A 6,610-nucleotide genomic window follows, 5' to 3' on the forward strand; every position below is an offset into this window, starting at 1 on the left:
TATGTGCTTCACTTATATCTTTTTGAGCTAGACAAATTTTGCTCTAGTGCTTCACTTATATCTTTTAGAGTACGATGGTGGTTTTATTTTATAGAAATTATTGTTCTCTAATGCTTCACTTATATTATTTTGAGAGTCTTTTAGAACAACATGGTAATTTTCTTTGATTATAAAACTGGTTCTAATATGATAGCCATCCAAGATTGGTATAATAAAAACTATCATAAAAAGTGCATTGAATACTATGAGAAGTTTGATACTTGATAATTGTTTTGAGATACTAGATCATCGATGGCACGCGTTGCCGTGCCCGTCTATTTTTCTAATGGAATGATAGGATTTCTATAAATATATTGTCATAAAACATAGTGGCAGAGAAACATTGAAGTTATATTTGTATAAAGTGCCTATATATTGAACGACTATAAAAGATTCAAGTAGTGCAATGGTGTGAAAGGACTGAGTTTGTTAAACTTGGGTCTTAACTTGAATTTGGTTCACCTTTATGTCTCTCATGTGAGGGGATTGGATCGGGAGTTTGAACATTGCTGGATATTCCTTTTTGTAATTGATCATTATCAAGGCAGCATCATAGATGATTTCCCCTAATAGTGTAAGAAGTTGCATCATTGAAAGTGCAACACATACACAAGATAACAGCGGGCAATGCATTGCCATAACTTTGGATAATTCAGGCCTATAGAAGGGTTGTATATATATATATATATATATAGTAATAGCAATAGTGTTCTTTATGATTTGGTAGTTATACAAAAACACAAAGTAGGCGTACGTAGGAGACTGTTAATGTAATACATGAGTGTAGGCAAGGGCAATTCAGCTTTTCCTGTGCGAGACGAGGCTAATAGGCAATAGAAAAGGCTGTAATTCAGCTACACTGAATTTCTCTCTTCAGATCTCCAGTTCAGCTTTGCATGACCAAGGTGATGTTTCACAATAATTTGTGCCGAACAACATGGAGAGCCAATGCACCCTTAGTCAAGCTACAACTTAATCAGCCTGCAATTGGACAATTGCTTTCCAAGATGGAACAACCAGCACAAAATTATAGCAACTAAACTATGTATATATCATATTCAATGAGAAGAATTTCCTCCGGCTAGCAAAATTTCATTTTTAATATATACAAAGATTGCCACATATTGAGATTTATCTTCCATGTGTACCACTTCGATACATTATCAGTTGTGCACTTTAAAAAACATCGTAATAAAATAGTATTCCTCTCCATCAACTTGTATTGTTCTCCTTTGTTAGAAATCGAGAAGACAATACCATGGGCGAAGTCCAACTACTCAACAGTGCATCTTGTCACTCCCAAACCACAATTTTCTCGATATCTAGCCTGGCAGCCTCAAAATTCGCATAAAGAATCACATGGATGAATACGTATACTAATGAAATGTAGAATGTAAATCATAATAATTGATAGCCTATCAACCGTTAAAAGTACATACTTGTTTCTAGCATGGGTATACACAATGAAAAGCTTAATATCAGGTAACTCTATATAGCACGGCATCACAATATAAGGATGGTTGAATAGAGAGCCGAATAGAAAATGTCAACATTTTGTCCAGAATACACTCTAAACTACAGAGTGAACAGAATCGATGAATTGCAGAGTGAAAACAAGTCAAAGGCTTGAAAAGTTGGGTTCTATACTTCTATAGAACAAAGTGGTAGAAAGATAGTATAGTACGCCAACTAATGGATGAAAAGACAAATTAGGCAAGATAACAATTTCAAAAGACAATATCACATTAAGGTTTGTGACCTCTAAGACCCTCCCCAAAGGTACCAATCGATGTCAGTGTGGTCGCCACTTCTACAAATAAAGCAATGTTTGTAGTAAAATTCTGAAGAAAAAAAATGCCCAGATAGGTAAAAAAATTGCTCGAACTCCATCCTTTAAAATGGAAAACTTATTTTGGTGTGTATCTGCAATCAAAGAATCCGAGCAAGATGCAATTTATCTCTGAAACAAAATAATTGTATGTATGTACGCGTCCAATCACAAAGAACATTAACTTATGCAATCTGCATAATAAACTAAGACCAAATACCTTGTGGAAAAAAGAAAAGAAAAAACGTACAGATGATTTTGCAGATTGTGTGTTTAAGAATGTAGGTAAAACTAAGGAGGCTCACTTCCTTCTGAAATGGTGAATTCGTCTTCTCTCAGGAGCTGCCGAGAAAGGAATGTATGGTTATACGAGCTGCAGCGACGACGATAAAAGTATTTGCTACATACGTACTGACATTACTGCAAGTGTCTGGTACCAAGTAAATACTAACCATCAGTATGCTTTTGCATCCCAGTTGTGTCTTATTAATTGTCCACATCATTTTTTCCACCATTAACAACTTTTCCAAATGCCGTATGTGGAAGCTGATGGAGCGTCACATCCATATAGAAAAACTGTGCAAAAGAGCATGACAGTGCATTAAGAAACCCTTGCGTATATATCATCCTGCTTAGTTCATACTTATTCCAAATTTAGTTTTACAATTTAAACTGGAATCTGCCTTGCCCGTGTTTAAAAAAATGTACTTATCTATAAAAAAAAATTCTAGGACATAGTACTATTTTTTACCACTGAACTACCCAAATAGTGGTCTTTTAGGCTTGTAGATAGAAGATATACTTCCAATGATGTTTAATATATAGTAAAGAAATAAGGATTACGTACACTTGGTTATGCACAGCCAACAGGGAGATAACATATATATCATGCATGTCGCTGCAACAATTAGAAATCTAACTGCCGTCAACACATCTAAAGAAGCCCACTTGAACACAAAAGTCTGTTCAAATACCTACATAATAGATAAATGCATCTATATGAAAGATTGTAAGGTACGGTCATGACAATAGTTGGCAACAGGACATGCGTAGATTAAAATCAAAACTCTCTTCTTTTAGGGCGGCCTATTGTTCTGCAATTAGCAAACCACAAGAAGACAATCAATTGCCACCTAATGCTAGAGAACTGTACTGGACCAGGGATGTGTCAGATGAACAAACCTTAGCTCCCAAGATTTGAAATTGCCTGGCTCTTCCCCTGCAGCCCCTCTCCGTTCATCAAGAGGCCTGTTGAATTAGGACTCTGCTCTTACTGAAATCCAGTGAAAAAACAAAAGGTATCAAATAATATAGGTCTCTGCTCTTACTGAAATCCAGTGAAAAAACAAAAGGTATCAAATAATATACTTGGTGAGATTGTATTCAGGATGCAGAAGCTACATGATATGACCAGCTAGCAAATTTAATTTACAGTAAGCAAAGAACCGTTGATTGATTGAAACAAATTTCAAACTTTAATAACAATCCGACATTAAAGTATTCCTTATTTCTTTACTCAAATCTTAATGTGTTGGATCATCAAAATCACATATTGGTGAGACACCATCAAATCATCAGAGGAATCAGGAATGCAGATCACAGAGGACAGGAGATGAGAGGTGATATTACCTTACTGCTTGGGGAAGCCATGGACAGAGGAGAGGAGGAGCAGTAACAGCAAGCTTGGGCCGGAGGACGGCGTCGTCGGCGAACTCGGGGGCGGGGGCACCGGCTGCTCCTCCTCATTGCTGGGGGGTGGGGTGGGGGGCGAGGCGAGTGGGAGGAGGGGACGCGCCGAGGTTGGAGGTGAACCCTGGCCGCCATGGCCACGAGTGGCTGCGGCAAGGAGCAACGGTGACGGCAAAGAGGAAACGTCGCCCATCTGCTACGCGGCGGGATCCTGTCGATCGCCGGATCCTCGCGCGCATCGCCTCAGATGGAGGCCGGATGCCTCACCTCGGATCGATCCCCTCCGTCGTTGGATCACTGGCAAGCCTCGCCTCGGATTGATCCCCAGCCGCGTCGGAATCCCTCGCGAGGCTCGCCTAGGCTGGAGCCGCTGCCGCTGGATGGAGGAAGACCGCCACGTCGGTCGATCCTTCGATGGATTCCTCGAAGCCCACGCAGTAGAATGGGTTGGCCGATGGCCCAGTGCACCAGAGGCGTCCGTTTCGGCCCGTTGAGCAGCAGCCCACAGGACGGGAAAGTATCTAGTGCTCCCAGGCCTAGGGTGCTCCCGGTGCTCCGTTGCGAAAAACATTTTTTAAAATACTAAAAAAATTCTGAAAAAATGCAGCGCATCGACGGAACATTGATGTCTCTTGTCACAAAATTTCAAATTAAAATTCGAAACATTGCTCGAGATACAAAAATGACAAAATTGACATCAATGTGATAATGGGCCAAAACTAAAGCCCAACTTATGTTATGTATAAAAATTTGTCATTTTTGTATCTCGAGCAATGTTTCGAATTTTGATTTGAAATTTTGTGACAAGAGACATTGATGTTCCGTCGATCTGCTGCATTTTTTTCAGAATTTTTTAAACATTTTAAAAATGTTTTCGGACATTTGGAGCACCGGGAGCACCCTAAGCCTGGAAGCACTAGATACTTTCCCCCACAGGACAGCTGGGCCAGTTTAAATAGATCATGGAACAGATTGCCTTGACACCAAATCTGACGGCCAGGAACTCCCGGATCAATAAAACGGACGGCCGAAAACCCAAATCGCTTTGAGGGCAGGGATTAGGTGCGGTTATACTGTCCTTAATGAGGATGGTGATATTAAAGTTCTGCTAGTTGAGTAGTTGTGAATTTGAGAAATACTTGTGTTGAAGACTGCAAGTCCCGTAGCATGCACGTATGGTAATCGTTGAGTAACAAATTTAAAACATGAGGTGTTCTTTGATTGTCTTCCTTATGAGTGGCGGTCGGGGACGAGCGATGGTCTTTTCCTACCAATCTATCCCCCTGGAAGCATGCGCGTAATGCTTGATTTTTGATGACTTGTAGATTTTTGCAATAAGTATGTGAGTTCTTTATGACTAATGTTGAGTCCATGGATTATACGCATTCTCATCCTTCCATCATAGCTAGCCTCTTCGGTATCGTGCATTGCACTTTCTCACCTTGAAAGTTGGTGCAAACTTCGCCGGTGCATCCAAATCCCGTGATATGATATGCTCTATCACACATAAACCTCCTTATATCTTCCTCAAAATATCCACCATACCTACCTATTATGGCATTTCCATAGCCATTCTGAGATATATTGCCATGCAACTTTTCACCATTTCATTTATGACACGCTTCATCATTGTCATATTGCTTTGCATGATTATGTAGTTGACATCGTATTTATGGCAAAGACACCATGCATAATTTATCATACATGTCACTCTTGATTTATTGCCCTTCCCGGTACACCGCCGAAGACATTCATATAGAGTCATATTTTGTTCTAGTATCAAGTTGTAATCATTGAGTTGTAAATAAATAGAAGTGTGACGATCATCATTAATAGAGTATTGTCCCAAATAAAAAAAAGAAAAAGAGAAAGGCCCAAAAAATAAAAAGAAGAAAAAAAGGAAATAAAAAGGGACAATGCTACTATCATCTTTTTCCACACTTGTGCTCCAAAGTAGCACCATGATCTTTATGATAGAGAGTCACTTGTTTTGTCGCTTTCATATACTAGTGAGAATTTTTCATTATAGAACTTGGCTTGTATATTCCAACAATGGGCTTCCTCAAATGCCCTAGGTCTTCGTGAGCAAGCAAGTTGGATGCACACCCACTTAGGTTCATTTGTTGAGCTTTCATACATTTATAGCTCTAGTGCGTTTGTTGCATGGCAATCCCTACTCCTTGCATTGACATCAATTGATGGGCATCTCCCTAGCCCGTTGATTAGCCGCGTCGATGTGAGACTTTCTCCTTTTTTGTCTTCTCCACATAACCCCCATCATCATATTCTATTCCACCAATAGTGCTATATCCATGGCTCACACTCATATATTGCGTGAAAGTTGAATTATTATTTTTTGAGATTATTAAAGTATGAAACAATTGCTTGGCTTGTCATCGGGGTTGTGCATGATGAGAGCATTCCTATGTGACGAAAATGGAGCATGACCAAACTATATGATTTTGTAGGTATGCACTTTATTTGGCCATGTTATTTTGAGAAGACATGATTGCTTAGTTAGTATGCTTAAAGTATTATTATTTTTATGTCAATATTAAACTTTTGTCTTGAATCTTTCGGATCTGAACATTCATGCCACAATAAAGAAAATTACATTGAGAATTATGCTAGGTAGCATTTCACATCAAAAATTATGTTTTTTTTATCATTTACCTACTCGAGGACGAGCAGGAATTAAGCTTGGGAATGCTTGGGATGCTTGATACGTCTCCAACGTATCTATAATTTTTGATTGTTCCATGCTATTATATTATATGTTTTAGATGTTTAATGGGATTTATTATACACTTTTATATTATTTTTAGACTAACCTACTAACCCAAGGCCCAGTGCAAATTGATGTTTTTTGCCTATTTCAGTGTTTCACATAAAAGGAATATCAAACGGAATGAAACCTTCAGGAGAGTTATTTTTGGAACAAACCTGATCCAGGGACTTGGAGTAGATGTCAAGAAAGAAACAAGGTGGCCACGAGGCAGGGAGGCACGCCTGCCCCCCCAGGGCGCGCCCCCACCCTCATGGGCCCCTCTCAGC

General features: G+C 39.3%; 1 long non-coding RNA gene across 1 annotated transcript; it reads right to left on the reverse strand.

Moving 5' to 3' along the window:
• Window positions 1-686: 686 nt before the first annotated feature.
• Window positions 687-3,973, reverse strand: LOC123058569 (uncharacterized). Its single transcript, XR_006427240.1, has 4 exons — window positions 3,497-3,973; window positions 3,050-3,140; window positions 2,320-2,443; window positions 687-2,209 (listed from the first exon to the last, which is right to left on the reverse strand). It is a non-coding gene; the product is annotated as an uncharacterized lncRNA (long non-coding RNA).
• Between the last annotated feature and the right edge of the window lie 2,637 nt (window positions 3,974-6,610).

This window comes from Triticum aestivum, chromosome 3A, assembly GCF_018294505.1.
Source record: "Triticum aestivum cultivar Chinese Spring chromosome 3A, IWGSC CS RefSeq v2.1, whole genome shotgun sequence".
NCBI lineage: Eukaryota > Viridiplantae > Streptophyta > Magnoliopsida > Poales > Poaceae > Triticum > Triticum aestivum.